The sequence below is a fragment of the Meles meles genome, chromosome 10, assembly GCF_922984935.1.
Source record: "Meles meles chromosome 10, mMelMel3.1 paternal haplotype, whole genome shotgun sequence".
In the NCBI taxonomy this organism is placed as follows: Eukaryota; Metazoa; Chordata; class Mammalia; order Carnivora; family Mustelidae; genus Meles; species Meles meles.
The window spans coordinates 99385531-99404268 of NC_060075.1; the positions used below are offsets into that span (position 1 = coordinate 99385531).

General features: G+C 55.0%; 1 protein-coding gene across 5 annotated transcripts in view; it reads right to left on the bottom strand.

Moving 5' to 3' along the window:
- GRB10 (growth factor receptor bound protein 10) overlaps window positions 1–18064 on the bottom strand; it is a 174734-nt gene extending 156670 nt beyond the window's left edge. For 4 of the 5 annotated variants that reach the window (XR_006820515.1, XM_046020843.1, XM_046020840.1 and 1 more), the window contains exon 1: window positions 17858–18064. The gene's annotated coding sequence lies outside the window, so the exon portion shown is untranslated. Of the gene's footprint in view, window positions 1–3352; window positions 3501–17857 lie in introns of all 5 variants that reach the window. The other variant, XM_046020842.1, reaches the window with a different exon arrangement.
- Between the last annotated feature and the right edge of the window lie 674 nt (window positions 18065–18738).

Genomic DNA, 18738 nt, shown 5'->3' on the forward strand with positions numbered 1-18738 from the left:
AGGGGTCCAACCAAATGTAAACAGACTGAAGTCATAGAAGTTTCTTCTCTCCTCACAACAGAATGAAACTAGAGAGCCACAGAAGTCAGAAAATTCAAAAACACGTGGAAATTAGCACATCCTCTAACCACCAGTGGGTCAAAGTTGAAGTCATGACAGAAGTTCTAAAATATCGGAGGCAAAGGCAAACAACGACACAACATACCAAAACTCACAAGGTGCTCAAAAGTGCCAAGAAGGAGTCACGTAGCTGCTCAAAGATCTCAAATCCCGCACCCAAGTTCGCGCCTTACAAAACTAGAACAGGGGCGCCTGGGTGGCTCAATCAGTTGGGCATCTTTGATCTCAGTTCAGGTGTTGATCTCAGGGTCGTGAGTTCAAGCCCTTCACTGGGCTCCATGGTGGGCACACAGCCTACTTAACAACAACAGAAACAAAGCTGGAACAAACTGAACGGAACACTGACGGAGGAGAGAAAAGGGTAAAGATTAGAGCAACGATGAATACAACACAGAACAGAAAAGCAACAGAGAAAAGTCAGTAAAAGCAAAAGCTGCTTCTCTGAAAAGCTCAACTGAATGGACGGACCACTAGTGAGGCTGACTAAGAAAAAGAGAGCACACTCAAGATTACTATAATCGGAAACGAAGGCGGGCACACTATGGTTTTACAGAAATAAAAAGACTATGAGACATAACTATCAACAGCTCTGTGCCAACGGATGGGTAAGACAGGTGCAACGGACAGATTCCTAGAAAACCACCATCTACCCCAAACAACGTCATGAAAAACTAGAAAGTCTAAACAGATCTGGAACAAGCAAGGAGATTAAATCAGTAACCAAAGACAAGCCCTGGATTGGACCCTTCACTGGAGACCAGCGTGGCTGATGAACGCTGATGCAAAGTCCTCAACAAAATGCAACGGTAGTAAAGCGACTTCAGTGGTAGATGAAAGGATGACACACCTGACCAGTGGGGTTTATGCAAGGAATACAGAGAAAGTTCAACCTACAAAAAACAGTCGAGAGAATACACCATGTTCGTAGAATAAAGGGAAAAAACTGACATGATCATCTCACTTGATGAAGGAAAAGCACTTGACAAAATTCACCAGCCTGTCATGATACAAGCACTCGATGAAGTAGGAATAGAAGATGTCTTGGTCTGCTCAGGCTACTAGGACAAAGTGCCACACAGTGGACAGTTTATAACAAACAGAAATAAATGGCTCACTGTTCCGAAAGCTGGAAGTCCAGCTTTCGAGAGAGGGCTCTGTTCCAGGTCACAGACTTCTCCTGTACCTTCACAGGCCAGGAGTCAGAGAGCTCTCTGTTAGAGAGCTTTGTAAAGAGAGTGCTTTACAAAAGTACTAATCCTGTTCCTGAGGGCTCCACCCTCACGCCCTAATCACCTCCGGGAGACCCCCACTTACTAGGATTTCAACATATAAATTTGGGGAGGACACCAAACATCCAGACCAGAACAGAAGGGAACTCTAACCACAATAAAGTTTTCACATATGAAAAAATCCCCAAAGACCAGCATCCTCAAAGGCATAAGAGGGAAAACTTTCCCTCTAAGATCAAGTCAAGGAAGGGGCGCCTGGGTGGCCCAGTCAGTTAGGCATCTGCCTTGCGCTCCAGTCATCATCTCAGGATCCTGGGATCCAGCCCCTGGTCGGGGACCTTGCTCAGGGTGGAATCTGCTTCTCCCTCCCCCCTCTGCCCCTCCCTACTTGCTCTCTCTCTCAAATAAATAAAATCTTTTTAAAAAATTTAAAAAAAAAAGGACTGCTTTTGTCATTTCTACTCAACATAGTACTGAAAGCTCTAGCCAGAGCAATTAGGCAAGAAAAAATAAATACATGGTATCCAAATTGAAAAGAAAAAACTAAAGTTATCTGTATTCCCAGATGAGTGACTTTACATGCAAAAAAACTCTAAAGACTGCAGATACATAAAACTACTAGATTGAAATAAAAAATTCATCAAGGTTTTGGATATTAAAATAAACAGTTGTTTTTCTATATAAAATGAACAATCTGAAAATGAAATTTAAGAAAATAATTCCATTTACGGTAGCATCAAGAACAATAATTAGGAATAAATTTAACCAAAAGTGAAAACCTTATAATACTCAAGTTTATAAAATATTGCTGTAAGAATACAAAGAAGACCCAGGGGCTCCTGGGTGGTTCAATCATTTAAGCATCTGCCTTCCGCTCAGGTCATGATCCCAGGTCCTGGGATTGAGCCCCACATCGGGCCCCCTGCTCAGTGAGGAGACTCCTTCTCCCTCTCTCTCTGTCTCTGTCCCTGCCCCCCACACTCATGATCTCTCTCTCTCTCTCTCTCTCACTCACTCTCTTTCAAATAATTAAATAAAAATCTTAAAAAAAAAAAAAACAAAAAGAAAGAAGACCTAAATAAGATAATATACCTCATGTTCATGGACTGGAAGACTTGACAGTACCAAGTCAAAACAGCCCACAGACACAACACTGTCCCCATCAAAGCCCCGCCAACATTTCTGCAGAAATATAAAGAACCAGAAAATACCAAGTGTCAACGAGGGCACTGAGAAACTGGAAAGCTGGTCCACTGCTGATGTGAACATGAAGTGATGCGGCCACTACAGAAAACCGCACAGCAACTCAGAAACACTACAAACAGGATCATCATAAAAATCCTACAATTCTACATCTAGGCATGCACCAAAAAAAAAAAAAAAAATTTGAAACCAGAGCTCCAACTCTACCGCTGCTTGTAAAAGCATGATTTGCGGGGCGCCTGGGTGGCTCAGTGGGTTAATAAAACCTCTGCCTTCAGCTCAGGTCATGATCCCGGGGTCCTGGGATCGAGCCCTGCATGGGGCTCTCTGCTCAGCAGGGAGCCTGCTTCCCTTCCTCTCTCTCTGCCTGCTTGTGATCTCTGTCAAATAAATAAATAAAATCTTTAAAAAACAAACAAAAAAAGCACGATTTGCCATAACCAAAAGGTTAAGAAGAGCCCGAATTTCCTACCCGCAGCTGAACAGACAAACAAAAGATGGTGTCTACCCTAGGAGAGAGTATTGTTCAGCCATAAAAAGGAATGAAGTGCCAACAGCTGCCACCACAGGGGCCAGTCTTGAAAACATGCGGCTCGATGAAAGCAGCCAGGCCACAAACCACACGCCAGAGGAGCCCACTCCTAGAAATGTCCCCAACAGAGAAACCTACAGAGACCGGAAAGACGCTAGTGGTTCCCAAGGGGTGGTGCGGGTGATGGAATGAGAGTAATAGCCAGGGAGCGGAGGCTACCCTGTGAGGTCTCGAGTCAGTTCTAGAATTGACTGGTGGCTGAGGGTACCTGGGGGGCTCAGTGGGCTGAGCGATCAACTGTCGATTTCAGCTCGGGTCAGGATCTCAGGGTCATAGGATCGAGCCCCGCAACGGGCTCCGCACTCTGTGTAGAGCCTGCTTGGGGTTCTCTCTCGCGTGCGCTCCCTGCTCACACTCTGAATAAAAAAATAAAATAAAATAAAAACTTAAAAAAATAAAACAAAATAGGTGCTGGTTGAACATACCTGTGAGTATGTAACTGGGTACGATATATAGTACATGAGTTCACACACACACACACACACACACACACACACACTGCACAGATCTGTGAATATACTCATTGTAACTGACTTGTACACTTCAAATTTAATTGGGTAAACTGTGTGGTATGTGAATGACATATCTATTGCCCTGGGACGCCATCAGCTCAAAAGGGTCCCATGCCCCCACATTTGGAACCGCATAATCTATCCTTCCCTTGAAGAGATACACTGCATTTTCTGCAAGTTCTGCCACAGGAAAATAGCTTTATCCACCCCGACATCTCCAAGCACATCTGGCCAAGGAATTCTTAGCTCTGCAGCATCTCCCAGCCCTCGGGAAAGCACTAAGCTGCCCTACGTCACCACAAGCACCAGAGTCGCTTGATAAAGGCTGACAAAGGAACGGCAACCAAAGCCTGGTGGGGTCCGTCAATGCTGTCCCGAGCAATGAGGGGAGGCAAGAAGACAAACATTCCACAGGAAATGTGGAATTCCCAGGAAAGCTTCTGGTGGTGGAACTTCTCAAAAGGTGGAACGAAGAAGAGGGGGTGCCCAGAGTGCAGCCCCCCACACAGGACAGACTCCCAGGGGAGAAAGGGAAGCGGCTCTCAGGTCACCTCCCCAACGGGGGACTGACAACCCTCCCTCACCTCCCCGAGCCCCCCGCCACAAGGCAGAGTGCAGACTGGCAGGAGGCTGAGGGCAGGGGTCTCTCCCTAGGGCTTGGGACCCCTGGGTTTGCAAACTCAATGGGATGCAAATCCTGCACTCCTGCGACGAAGACAGGAAGTCTTCCAAGGCTTCAAACTCTGAGGTTTTCTTTCATCAGAAACAAAAGAGACAGCACCTAACACAACCCACGGAATCCAAGTAAATGCCAAAGTGGGACTCGGGGCAAATATTTAAAGTCCGGACACATTTACAAGCACCATTTACAATCACGGAGGGCTAAAGGCTGAAAACTATCTGGCAGAATTCCTAGATTATTAAGTAATAGCGTGAGGAATAAGAGCTCTCGCAGGGTCTAGCTGCCTTCTCCGCGATGTTCAGAGAAGAAACCACAGACAGAAGGGAACACACACATGAAGACTCAGCACACAACGCGTGCCTGCAGCCGGAGCACGCACAGGCCGGGGAGCCGGGCGGACACGCAGGACCTCGGCTGCACCCCGGACTTACTGGGCTGGAACGGGCCTGGTCACGGGATCCCAGGGCTGCTCACGTGCCCATTCCAGTTTAAGGACTGTTTTCCGTCCCTGTTAATCCCCAACCTGTGTCAATACAGACCGCTGCCAGCTCCCTCCAGGAAAACAAGTGAAAACTCCACTGGGATCGCTTCTTTAGTGCTGAGCCAGCCCTCAGCCACGCCACCCCTCTGCTCACTGTCCCTTCCTCCACGGATGTCACTGTGCTCAGTGGGAGTGTGATGGCAGCAGGCAGAGGGGACACGCTGGTTCCTCCAACACCTGACTGGTGAGTGACTCCCAGGGTCCGCGTGCAAACCCACCCGCACAATCCTGAAGCCCGTGTCCCACTTGAGTGCTGAGCAGGTGCTGAGAGCAGCCCTCCAGAGCAAAGGCAAATAACCAGAGCTGAGGCACCAGCACCATCCTGCAAAGAAGTCAACCGCGATGAGGGCGAAGGGGACCAGTGGGGACCTTGAGGTCCCATCCACGCACTCGGGGCTGCCTTCCCTCCCTGACGTCAGACTAGAGCCGGGAACACCTGGAGCCCAGCATCCCACAGACCCAGAAAGTTCTGCAGAGCCCTGGACTCCCTGCCCAAGGAGACAGAGGACAAAAGGCAAGGGAGAAGCAAACGGGTTCAGTGCACACCTGCTGTCCCCGTAACTGGAGGCCCTGCTCCCCGTGTCCCTCTAATCCAGCCCCTACCAGCCTGGGGAGGAACAAAGCCTACGCCACCCAGGAGGAGGGAAAGGGAAAAGTTCTCCCGAACCCGTCTGAGTAAGGCTCCGTGGAAAGGGTTCAGGTACTTGGAAGGTTCCGGATGGGCTAGGGCTCTGTGAGTCATTTCCACCCCGTGAATTCGATGAACAGGAGTAAATACGGGGCATCATGTTGATTTTGAATGAAACATGTGGCCATGTCAACTGCCGGGCGTGCCTCCGGGCGCGCGTGGGTGGGGCTGGGTGAGCCCTGGAATGGGGCCATTCTTGTTTAAGTCTGATGTAAACCACAGAAACAAGAAGGGCCTCACCACGGCCTCCTGTCCCATGTTCTCCCAGAGCCCCCCAGGGTCCACAGGGCACAGACCACCGCGCCTCACTCTGCCCTTGACCTTCTGATGGTGGAACTTCTCAAAAGGTGAGATTAGGCAATAATGCTGGCAGGTGGGAGCTGCCAAGTTTCTGACCCAACTGGTGGTTCCAAGCCCGGAACACAGAGCTCCTGAGCTGGGGTAACTTCTGAACCCGGCATCCCTGCTGGAGCTGTGGGCTGCTTTACAGAGACGTGGGATTCCAGATCCCAGACCTGCAGGTCGGTCTCATGGATCGGGGCAAGGCCTGGAGAGGTTCAGAGGTTACCGCTTGAAAAACCCTGCTCTCTCCCAGCCACCCCTCCACCCAGGCATTATCAGGGCGTCACCTCCGGTCTGAAAGGAAGGTACGCCTGTTCTGGTCTGTCTGGACTTTCCTAAGACACTCTTACTGCGTCACGAGGCCACACCCGAAGAGGCTGCCTGGCTCTTGTGGGACCACGAGGGTAGAACATCAGTGGATTTAGACTGCAACGAAAGTTCAAAAGAGCCCGTGTTCTCTGAAAAGCTCAGGAACCCAGGTCTAGGTGGCCTTTATGCAATGGCTCCAGGAGGGACTGACAGCCAAGAAAATGCTTCAACCTAACTCACACTTTCCTGCCACCCTTCTGGAATCCCGCTAACCTCCCGCCAAAGCAAGAGTGAAATCACGGTGCATCCTGTGGATGTGGCCCATGGCAGTCACCACACACCCATCCTACAAGGCGGTGAGTCCCGTCCCTGTTTCAGGGGCACATGGCACAGCAGCGAGCCCTCCGGAGTCTGATGTGCACTAACACCTCCCACAACCGGACTTCCCCGTGTGGCTGCCTGGCGCCCCAAGTCCAGAGTAAGTCTTCTCCTGTGGGTCTTTACCAGTTTTACGCTCTCGAGTGCCAGAGGAGAGGAAAACCAACAAGTCCTTCCACATCCACCCCCTGGCCCCAACCAACACACAGAGCTGGTGGGTCCCAGGCTAAAGGGCGGGCATATGACACCAGCTCCCCGTGCACACAGGGACAGTCTGGCAAACGGCGCAGGAGCTAAGACATGCATGAGACTAAAGGCACTGCCTGGTCCCACAGTGACTTCGAAACAGACCCTGAGGCTCAGCACTCTGGGGCCACCACCCGCCCAATCCCGGCTGTCCCTTGCCCCCTTTCACACTCGAAGAGAACCGGGAGGGAAGGCGCCCGCTTCTTCTTCCTCGCCTGCAGGGGTGGGTAGGAGACGGCGGGTGGGTAGGGGACGGCAGCTGCGCAGACGGCAGCCTCCCCAGACAACAGCTGCCATGTGCGGGCACCTCCAACAGAACCTCTGTCAACAGCCTGGGCAGGGACTCCCGCCGGCAGGTGATCAAAGGGTCCATCACCGCGTCGAACAGATCTGATTGCCCTAAGAACGAGGGCACAGAAGTCCCACCTGTGTTTGGAGCGATCGGCTAACTGAATTCAAGCATGAGACGTTTCCCCAACATCTCACACCTCACCCTACTCGCCGGATAGGTTTGCTCCATGGAGGAGGCGGACTTGGAGGGGAAAGTGCAGTGTGACAAGCTGTGTCCATCCTGGGCTTTTCTATGTGACTATGTATGTCGATGAGGCATGAAAGAGGTCCGGGCAGGCCTGGGTATTCGTCCTTAGCAGAGAAAAAGGTCCAGTTTCCCCCTAGAGACCCTTATCTGTTCATTTCTGCAGCTGGCTCCCACACCCACTGCCCACCACTGGGCTCAGAGATAGTGGACGGGTTTATCTGGGTACAGTTATTACTTGTTACATATTAAACAATTAAGTTAGAAACGGTTATATAACACCTTGTCTGACAGCTGACAGCTGACACCCAGAGGCTCCAGGACCCTGGACCCAGGGCAGCAGGAGACAGGGCAGGGGACAGTGCTTCTGAGAACACTCAACGCCTCCGAGTCCTTGGGCCACCAAAGCGCACGGCGAGAACAGCGAGCGGCTGACCACTGGTGCCTTTCCCGGTCATCCAGGGCTGGGCCTGCCTGGACAGCTGTGGATGAGGACCAAGGGGCCACACTGCAGGGCTGGTCTCAGTGCATCCACATACACTGGGTGTGCCAGACCCACCACACAGGGTAGCTGCGTGCGGCGTGGGAGACCCGTCAGGGGCGCGGGCCACTCAGCACACAGCGTGGGGGAGCCGGCTGGGGCGCAGGCCGCTCAGTGCACAGAGTGGGACACCGGGCTAGGGCGCAGAATGCACAGTGCACACACAGGGCTCAGGGCAGAACGCACGGCGCTCTGTGGGAGACCAGCTGGGGCACAGGCCACATAGCTACGTCCCCACTGGGGAACTTCTGTGCAGAACATCAGATCCTGTGTCCTGAGCACCCCCAGTCACAGCCTGATGAGCTCTAACACCGAGAAGTAGGGAAGCATGGCCAGGATGGGGAGCTACCCTGCCTCCAAAATACAATGACACCCACCGCTACCAGTTGTCTGTGCACAGAGGACCGTGCAGCACAGGTCTGGCCCCACACTGCTCTGCTTCAAGGGGATGGCATTCTGAGGAAGGGGGGAGAAGCGTGGCCTGGGCCAGGTAGCTGGGACTCCAGGCCCAAAGCTCACGTGACTGGGCCACGCCCTAAGGCTTCAGGGAGAACTTCCATTGCCCAAGCCCTGGTTCTCACGGCAATCCGAAAGAAACCCCTGTTCCCTCCACTGCCCCACGGCCTCCCCCACAGACCACCTCCACTGTGATGGGCAAGGAAACACACTGCGAAACACAACTTTCTCCTTCTCCGCCTGTGAAACGATGCAGAGCACTGGGCGGGGGGACTCCCAGGCCCACCACCAGTCAGACACGCGGCAGCACACCTACTCTTTCCACCTGCCCAGGAGCCTGGCTGAGCACCAGGGGCAGCCAGTTCAGGTTTTCCAGGATCACTCCCAGCCCTCTCCAGAGTGTGTGAGCACCAACAGCAGGAAGGGAGAAGCTACCTCTTGAAGCCAGAGGCACAAAGCTAACAGTGCACGGAGCGTAGACTGTGCGCTGGGCATGGAACAGGGATGTGCACTCGCACAAACAGCCCTGAACCGGCCTCGCAGCGGGCCACGCAGCCAGGGAGCACACTACCCTCTGGAACATGGCAGGGAGGGCTGCAAGCTGCAGAGGGTAGTGAGAACCGCCTGGAAGCGGACTCTGACAGACTCACACTGGGGAACGGGAGCAGAATGCTGGGGAGCCCAAGGGGCGCTGTGCTCAGACACATGGAGAAGCACTGAGTACAGCTCCCAAGAAGGAGGCAGGGCCAGCCACGGGCCCTCTAACTCCCAGAGGGCTCGGGGAAGACACCGCAGATGTTCACCAGACCAGGAGGCCCTCCGAGGCGACCAGGGCCAGGTGCTCTCAGGATTCTGAAGTCGACCCCGTGAATGCCAACTCAAAGCGGCACATTCAACCCCAAAGGAGCAGCAGCGAGTCTCTCTCAAGGTTCTGGCAGATCCGGAATGGCCTGGCCTGCACACCGGGAGGTGAAGCACATGCCACGGGAGGGTTCACCATACACGGCCCCCCTCCAGTGGAGATGCTGCAGGGTAAACTGAGGCACAAAGTCCAGCCCAGACATTCTAGAAGTCAAGACCCCAACAGATGAACTTGCCCAGGTCACAGAGCGAGTACTGGCACAGGTGAACCCCACTTTCCTCCCAGACATGGGGCTCCCCCGCTGCTCTCCGTGGTGACCCCCACCCCACCTCCGCAGTCAACCACTGGAAGGAGGAGCAGAGGTCCCCGGCCTCTGCTCTCAACCCTGGGGGTGACTCCTCTGCCTGACCTCATGAGCCCCACAGCCTCCCGGGGAAGAGGAGTGCTTGACAGGACAGAAGGGCCCTCCGCCACACCACCATAAAAAATACCAGTGCTCCCAGCTAGAAGCAGGCACGGCAGGGCAAGAGGTAAAACCACGCCGTGACAGATCCAGAAAACCCGTGCCTGCGCCAAATGACCCACTGACCACATGCTCGGCTGTGCTGGGACTACAGGAAGGGGATCTTCTAAAAGGCATAAAAGCCAGAAAGCCAGTGGACCAGAGGAAGCTCAATCAAGGATCCAAAAGAGCCAGAGGCCCGGCCAGAAAGCGGAGACACAGCCAGACCAGGCCCGCAGGCGTCGGGAAGGAGAACCGCGGGGAGTCAGGGTCCGAAGGAGGGCACCGACTCCAGCGTGAGGACCCGCTGCACCCCCGTCCTCCCCCAAAGCCATCAGCGAGCGCCTCCGGAACACGGAGCTGCTTTCCAGAAGCAGTGCAGGGTCTCTGGGCCTCGCGACCACGCTGGGTGCCAGTGGGCCGGGGCAGGTGACGCAGGGCTGCCGAGGTCCCTGAGGCCTGCAGCAGCCCACCCGTCAGCAGGAAAGAGGCCTCTGCAGGCAGTCTAGCCGGGGGAGGAGAAAGCCCCAAGCTGTGGGCACCGGGGGCTCCCCACACAATGGGGCAGCCAGCAGCACTCCCCGGAGGCCCACCGTCAGCTCCTCAGGGACGCCTCTGAAAGCAAGAGGGCAGAGAAGGGCCCAGACGTCTGAGCAAAGCCTTGAACCTGAATGATGGGGGCTGCGTGGGGTGGGTCAGACACCACCCTGTCAGCCTCGGCTGTCTTGGCCTCTGCCTGGCCACTGCTAGGGCGACCACTTGGACGACCACCAGGGCACAGGCCCGACAGGCCCCGTGGATGAGGAAGGCCTGCCCACGTGGCCCGCACCAGCAGCCACAGGCCCGCACCCATGGCCCACAGGCAGAGGTGGCCACGGAATGGCAGATGAATCCGTCTTCAGCCGGCCCCAGCCCCAGGACCATGTGGGGACAGGGACGATCTGGAGTCACCCATCACACACTGCCCTATTCCTGCCTCCCTCCCACCTCCATCCCTGCTTCCCCAGGCTTGGACGTCCAAATAAAACACACCCGGAAGCTCTCGCCTGCCACAGGCTCTCCTTTCTGTTAAGTCAGGCACAAATGTGTAGAAAATTTTTAAACAATAATGTATTGTTTGAAGAAAAAAACTATCCAGGAAAAAGAAAAAAAAAAAACAAAGAGAAATGAATATACCCCTTCCCCCCACAATTAACAAACACTATATCTATAATACAACAATGTTATGCGATTAAAATAAAAATAATCACTTTTTGTGATGATGGACGTGTCGCTGTAGGTTCACTGACACATGCCCCTTCTGCTGGGGGTGCTGGGGGTCTGGGAAGCCATGGGAAATCTCTGTTTTCGGCTGGATTTCACAGTCAATCTAAAAACGGCTCTAAAAAACAAAGTCCGCTGAAAAAAAAGAATCAGAGAAGAGGTCCTTGGGGATTAAAAATTAAAACAGAAATTTAAAATCCAATAGAAAGGATTAAACATCAGCCTGACATACCGGCCAACCTTGAACAACAGAACAGATAGAAAACAGGAGATAGAAGTAATTGGAGAACCAGTCCCAGAACCTAACAAACAAAAGCCACTCTAGAAAGAAAGAAAGGGAAAGGCAGAAGAAAGGAAATTAAAGAATTAATTTAAAAACATGTCCCCCGCCTGAAGGACCTGGGTTTCCAGCTTGAAGGGACCCTCGCTGTACCTCACACAATAGATGGGAGCCTCCCCCCCGCAAGGCACTTCTTCAAGGGACTTCCAAACAAAGCTACAAAGAGAAAATCCCAGAAGCTTCTAGACATGAAAAGAAAGAAAACGGGGGAAAAAGGAAGAAAAAAACAAAACAAAACAAAATCCTCAGACAGTTTCATACCCAGAACCAAGAATCAGATTACGTGGACTCCCAACCCCATTCTGCCTGAAGACAGTGACGTCCTTTGAATTTTTGAGAGAAAACAACCTCCAGCCCAGGAGTCTACACTTGGACACACGTATCCGTGAGAGGACAATAAGGATGTTTTCACATACACAGCGTCCCAAGAACTGGCAGACCCGTTTTTTGGAGGCCAGCATGGAATGTTCCCCATCCCACTATGGGAAGGCATGAGGAAAGAGACCCAGGACCCTAGAGGAAGGCAAAGGGCACCCCCAGGCTGATGGGGAAGGAAGAGCCTGGGTGAGGCAGGGAGTGCTAAGCACATGAACCAGCAGGGAAATGCAAAAGCGACAGACCATGTCGGGCCAGACGGGGAAAGTGAGCAAGGGGTGCCTCACCGCTCACCCCCAGAATATCAGCAGTGTGTCAAGGCCCGGCCCACCTTGCCAGAAGACTCGGCGAGGAGACCACTGCAGGACCCGGCTGGGACAGACAGGGCCAGGACTCCGCACCTTCCAAGCAGAGAAGTCAAAGCATCACATGAGAAATGAGAGACAACCGCTTAGAAATATAGATAAACGTGTACACAAAAAACTAAGCCTGGTCACTTCTGGGGAGCCCACTGTTTATACATGTAGATCATTCTGATTACAAGATCAAACTAAAGGTAACAAAGGTCTGCACCAGGTGCCTAGGGATTAGGAAGCCGCAAATGGAGGGACCTCGCAGGAGGACGGACCAGAGAGCAGGGGACGGGGCCCTACCTGCGGAGGCTGCCTGGGCCCACCGCAGCCCTGCAGCCTGCAGGGTGGGGAGAAGAGCCAGGCCTGTGACGTAGACACAGTCCAAACGTGGGGCACGGATCCCCATTCTGCCTTATCCTTCCTCCAAAGCTCTCACACACCACAGGGGAGACGGAGGCCACGGTCCCATCTTCCTATTTCTCTAGAGACATCCCAGCCTGGTTTCCATGAGGTCCACGGAATTCTGGGGAAGAGAGGGCAGCATCCTAGGAAGAGCAGTCTGAAGGCTCTTGGGAACACGCCATGGCCCTCTCTGAGCCACACGAACGCTGCTCAGACCCTCCACACCCCTCAGCTCAGCCTGCCACCTGGGGATGAGATTTCCAAGCAGGAGCCCAGACTCAGAGCAAGCTGTCGTCCCCACACCAAAGAAGCCCTCCTGTCCGCATGAGGCCAGCGTACAAACTTCTGAACTTAGCAGTTCCTCGATTCATAGTCGCTTTCCGGTCACTAAGAGCTTTCTGACGCAGGGGTTCCTAAAATGACCACTACTAGAACGGGACCTGAGAGAAGTTTGTAGGTCAAGGGGAGTTCTCAACTCGCAAACGGTGGGGAGAAGACACTCCCAGGGATGACAGGTAAGAAAATAACTAAGCAAACCAAAGGCCCAGCTAGCCCATCAGAGAAGGGAGTGCCCGCAGGGTCTCTGCACCAAGAAGCATCTCAAGGGAGATCCAGGCAACCTGTGGTCAGCAGCCCAGGAGGTCCTCACGGGTGGCTCCCATGGGACAGGACAAGAGAAAAGGGATGTCCACAGGGGGTCTCCAGGCATCCCTCACCATTCTGTATTTTCAGAGGCCCCCAGGATGGTGCACCTGTTAGCTCCAGACAGGGCCAGATAAAGCACGGTCACCTCGCAGTTCTATTTGTGGTGACAGCTCCCAGCCCTGCTTCCAAAGGACAATAACGATGCAACGCCAAGGGCCAGCATGCGGCAAGCTCTTTCCACGCCAAGTGCTTTCAGGGCCCACGTTACTAGGCAATACGGCAGCGACTGGTGCCCGGGCCTGTTGACCCGGCTCGAAAACCCAGCCAGGACTCAGGAGATGCAGGGCGGCCCGCCGGCACAGCCCTCGACTGTGTGCACAGCCATCTCCCAGGATCACAGTCAGCCCGGCAGGACCCAGGGCCCATGTTCACTCCCATCCCAGCCGGGCCAAGAGTCTCTGTAGACTCCAGACACCAACCAACCTCGGAGTCCTAAAAATAGATGCCACCTGGCCTCGCACTGCCTGAGCCCAGGGTCTCCCTCATTCGATGCTGCAGCCCGTCCGAGCCTGTGCATCTCCCGGGTCTCCACCGCTCTCGCTCCCGGTCCAGGGCCTGCTCTTCACTCCGTCTCGTTCAAACGCTTTGCCCCCAGCTAACAGCTACGTTCCACCACCCATCTCACTCCCGGAATCCCCGCCGCGAGGAGCTCCAGCCACCGTGTTACAGGTAGGCCAGAAAAGGATCTTTACAAGGACTGGTGCTCAAGCAGGTTATGGTCCGTCCCCCAAGGTTTGGGGCAGCGAACACGCGCCCAGCACCAGCAGGCAAAGGCGTGAGAAGCAGCATCCTCCTTCGAGCAGACCTTGCAGATTAACAGGAAGTAGGATAATCAAGCTCACAAGCTGCTCCAAGTCAAGACTGAGTGTGCACTGATGGCGTGTCCAAGCTCTTGCAAATTACCACCCGCCACACGGTGGGTCACACGACTCCAACAGCCCTTGCTGGTAAACATGTCTTTGACTCTCATTTTACCGATGCACTTAGTTAACCTGCTCAGGCTCGCCGCTCCAGGAAACAGTAGACCTGGGGGTCACATTGGGGCAGCAGGCTTCGTGCAGTGGTCAGCACGGGCCATGACCCCCGCGCAGAGCAGAAAGGGAGCGGGATTCGTCCCCGGCACCTGTTCCCAAGGAAGGTGCCCAAACACATCGTCCCCTCTGGCAGCTCCGGCCAGATCAATCCTTAAATCGAGGATCTCAACAATCAAGGAAGGTCTCTGTCAAGTCCATTTATGAATTTGATGGTCAGAAATAATATTCTAGTTTCCCCAGTGGCGTCCAGAGGTGATGAACCAACCTGAGTGCCCAGCAGGCATCTATTTCCACCTGGACACAGGGCCAGCTGGGCTCCCACAAGCAAAAAAAGGAGATCCCGTCAGTCGGCAAACCCCAAAGGCAGAAAGTCAGAACCATTCCAGTTTCTGCCTCTGCAACGACCTTCCATCACACCAGGGCCGGGACAGGGCTCTCTGCGTAGCCATCTCAAGGGAGAGTCACACCATGTCTCTTCCCATCAATAAAGAAGAGCCATTAGCCCTTCCAGGAGCTGGCAGTTTTATGTTCCCCTGCTTTCATCTCCTTCTGGAAAACAGGCCCTGTGACCCCCAGGAGCAGGGACAAAAACCCACCCCAAGGAGAGGAATTCAGAAGCTCCTGAAGCCAGGGAGGGCAGCGGAGGCCAGGGTGTCCCCACCAGAGGGAGAAGGCGGGGGAGCACATGGCTAAAATGCGAACACAGATCAGTGCCTGAACAGATGAAACATGTTCCACACCTATCAGCATGCAGACCTCGCAGGTTACCAGATCCCCAACGTGCCCTGTCTGCCAAGCTTCGCCCACCAAGTCGCTCAACTGTCTTAGTTCCTTCCATAATTTCCCATAATTCGACAGTTGAGCAAAAAATAAAGACAGGTTAAAGGAAGAAAAAAATCTTCACTAGCAGAAAAAGTTTGATTTAAATCTTGAACATGACTGGTTACTTAAATGCAAAGACGAGGCAAGTATTTCTCCCCACAAGCCCACGCAGTTTCATGTTGGCTTCACAGTCTGAGAAACAGACGGGGATTTTGCACACGGGGCAAATGCAACGGTTTCCTCCCCCCTGCACGGAACAGACCCTTCGGCTCTGAGTTCTGACCCTGGCTTGAAAACGTCCCACCACCATGTGGGTTTTTCCTCCCCTGCAGAGACGGACAGAATTCCAAGAAAATAGGTTCCTTAAATTAGGCCACCTTCAAAGCATTAGGTTGTATCAGATACACCAACCCAGAATTTCTACAGCTCTGAGACGAAGCGGAAGGCACAAAAGCTGCCTCTGTTCAAGCAGGAGTTTGCTTTCTGTACCTTGTAAGGTCTCAGACCAGCCACGCCATCAAAATTAACATTCTGTGCCAGCTCTTAGATCCTAACTTCGGCTCTCTCCACTTGGCCAGTCACTGTGGGTGCCCTGGGTTCCGATCCTGACGGCCACTACCAATAATCGCCTAGACAAGTGGCTGGCAGGAACCTGCCCTGCTCTGGGTTCCCGACTCACAAAGGAAAGGCACTCTGCCCAGCCGACACTGCCCCAGAAGTGGTACACACCACAGGCAATAGGGCCACTGATGACTTTTTAGGGATGCACAGCTTCTATTAAAACACTGCTTTAATTACCATAAAACAACTTGCCATATCGAGCTCATGACATCGAAGTTTCCTCCCAAATGAAGTGTGTATTGAAGTACAAAAAGTAAGTGGAGAAATCGAAGAAGGCCTCGCAACAGGACAAATCTGGAAGGTGGGGAGCCCCCAGAGTGGCAACAAAGCTTCCTACTTCTCTAGCTGTGTGGCTGGAAGGAGGAACCTCCTCTGGGCCACTTCTTGCTTTCAGAGGCAGATGGGCTTATGCAGAAACATGAAACACACAGGGCTTAAAAAACAAAAAAAGAAAAAAAAAAATCCCAGACTAGCTCCTGGTGACAGTGCCGTCATCTGCTGGCCAGGTTACCGCGACAGGTCAGTTAACCTGCTGAGCCTCAGTCTCCATACCCAAAAAATGCGGATCAGCGAGCTGTGGAGGATGAAAGCAAGGAGGTTTCTAACCAGTCTTTTACAAGGTGAAATGTTACAGAAGTATCAGGAGCCAGGCTTCTCAGTTACAGGAGCTGCTCTAGGGTGTGTAACTCAGTCTGTCCTCACATTCCCTCCTTGTAATCGGGATTGGCCTGTGTGGCCCTTCTCTTTCAAGTGTTCCCAATAAAACTCAAGTATTATGTGCGGGAATCCTAGAGTTCAGATTTTTCACAGGAAACCCAAAAACAAAAATCTCAGTCATTTAGAATCATTCCTGGAAACACATTTGGTTTCAGGGCTTCTCCTTAATAAAACACCCCCCAAGAGACACCTCACGGTCACCATAAGTCACAGCTTCTTCCCACGTCGCCTCTTGGAAAGAGAAAGGGGGACGCTGGGTCAACTCTGGGGGAGAATCACCAGCTTTGTGCCATAAAGCCTGTTGCTGCGCTAACATGTGTTCTTAGTAAAACTGAGCGAAATGTTAAATAGAGCACCATTTCTGAACCTCGGGGGCTGCAAATGGCTGAATCAGCATTTTCGGAAACAAAGTGTTCTGGGCCTGGCCTTGTAAACAGCAGCACAGAGAAAGTTGTGCAATAATGCATATTTACTCACGAGGGCTACTTGTTTGGGCTTTTTCTTTGCATCTCTTGAATGAAAGTGGCTACAATCTTTGCAAGAAAACCTCCTTGCCAATGCATCGCCACGATCCAGGACCGGGTCAAAGTCACCTGTGGCTCCCCTACGCTACCCACCCTTTCGGTCGGGCAAAGGACACAAAGTCTGCGTTTCTTCCAATTCCAAGAAAAGAGGAACACAATCAAAAGTCGAGCATACTCCTCATTTCCATAACGCACATGCTCCAGGGCAGAGGCAAGGCAAGCGTTTGGAGAGGCAAGCAGCGAAGGCGGGGAGTTGCATCAGAAATTTCCTTCTGCGAACGGTCTGGCTCTTATCACATTTCCACGGCTGGCGGGCGGCTGATCCGCGAGCCCACAACTTGGTGTTAGGCCCCGGGCGGCGGGTAACGGGGCCACGAAGAGAACCAAAAAAAAAAAAAAAAAAAAGATACCGCAGCGCGGCCGCTCGGGCTTGGGGAGAAGAGCCCGGCCCCACCGCCCCCGCCGCGGGCGCACCCGGGGCTGCAGGGGCGCGTGCAGCCCACCCCCGGGGCGTCTCCCGGAGCCCGGCCTCGGCCCTCCCGGCCTGGTGCATCCAGCACCCCCCTGCCCGGCCCAGCCCCAGCCCGCGGGCGGCCGGCGTCGGACCGGAGGGCTCGGGAAGGCGCCGCCCGGCCCCTTGGCTGCCGGGAGCGCCGCGCGCACAGCCGCCCCCCGGCGCCGGCTCCCCGCTGCCCGCCGCCGGCTCCCGGCTCCCCGCTCCCCGCTGCCCGCCGCCGGCTCCCGGCTCCCCGCTGCCCGCGGCTCCCGCAGCCCCCGGCCCGGAGGCGACGCCCTTCCGCCCGCCGCGCCCCCGCGGCGCCCGGCGTCCCCGGCCGGCCGGCCCGCGCGCAGACAATGACGGCGCGGGGACCGCCCGACCGCCCGCCCGCCCGCCCGCCCGCCGGGCCGGGCCGCGCCGACCACAAAGTAACTTGCCGCCACGCTCCCCGCCCAACTCCGTACCTGCCGCGGCGCCGCTCCCGGCCGCCTCCGCGTGGCCGCCGGCGACCCTCGGCGCGGCCGGGGCGGGCGAGGGCGGCGCGCAGGGCGGTCCCGGCCCCCGCGCGCCGCCGCCCAGGGGCTGCGCGCAAACTTTGGGCTCCGCGCGGGTCTCCGCGGCCTCCCAGCCGAGCCCGTCGCCGGCGCGCCGCCCGCGTCCCTTCCTGCCTCCTCCCGGCCTCCCCACCCCCTCGCCGGGCTTTAAACCCGCCCGGCCCCGCCCGCCTCCGCCTCCGCCGCCTCCGCCGCCTCCGCCGCCTCCGCCTCCTCCCCCGGCCGCTTTTCCTGCTCCTCCTCCCGCCGCCGCCGCCGCCACAGCCCGGACCGCTCGGCAGCCGCCAGCGCGGGCGGAGCCGCGGCCGGGGCGCAGGGCGGGGCGAGGGGGGCGACGGGGGCCGAACCCGCCGGGAGCGGCCGCTGCGCTATGGCTGGGGGGATCCCGCGTCCTGCCCCGCCCCACCCCGGTACCCCCGGACGGGGGACCCCGGCCGCCCAAGCCGGGCGCCGGCGAAGGACACGTCGGACCTGTCCCGAAAGGCAATTTGGGAAAGAATTCGCTGACACTCTTAAGTATGAACCGTGCGGTCCAAATCCTCGACCCCGGGCGCAGCAGAAGGACCGACCCGACGACGACGAGCTGCGGCTGCCCGACTTCGTGGTGCGCTGGCGGTCCGGTCCGGGAAAGGAGAACCCGGGTTTGCGTTGTCCGCCCAGAGCCAGCCAGGTGTGGGGCCTCGCCTCTCTGAGCCTCTGTTTACCCATCTGCAGGCGAGCACCCAAGTGCGGGTGGAGTGGGGAAGCCCTGTATGTTTTCTTACTGCCTCGGAGCCTCAGTGTCCTTATCT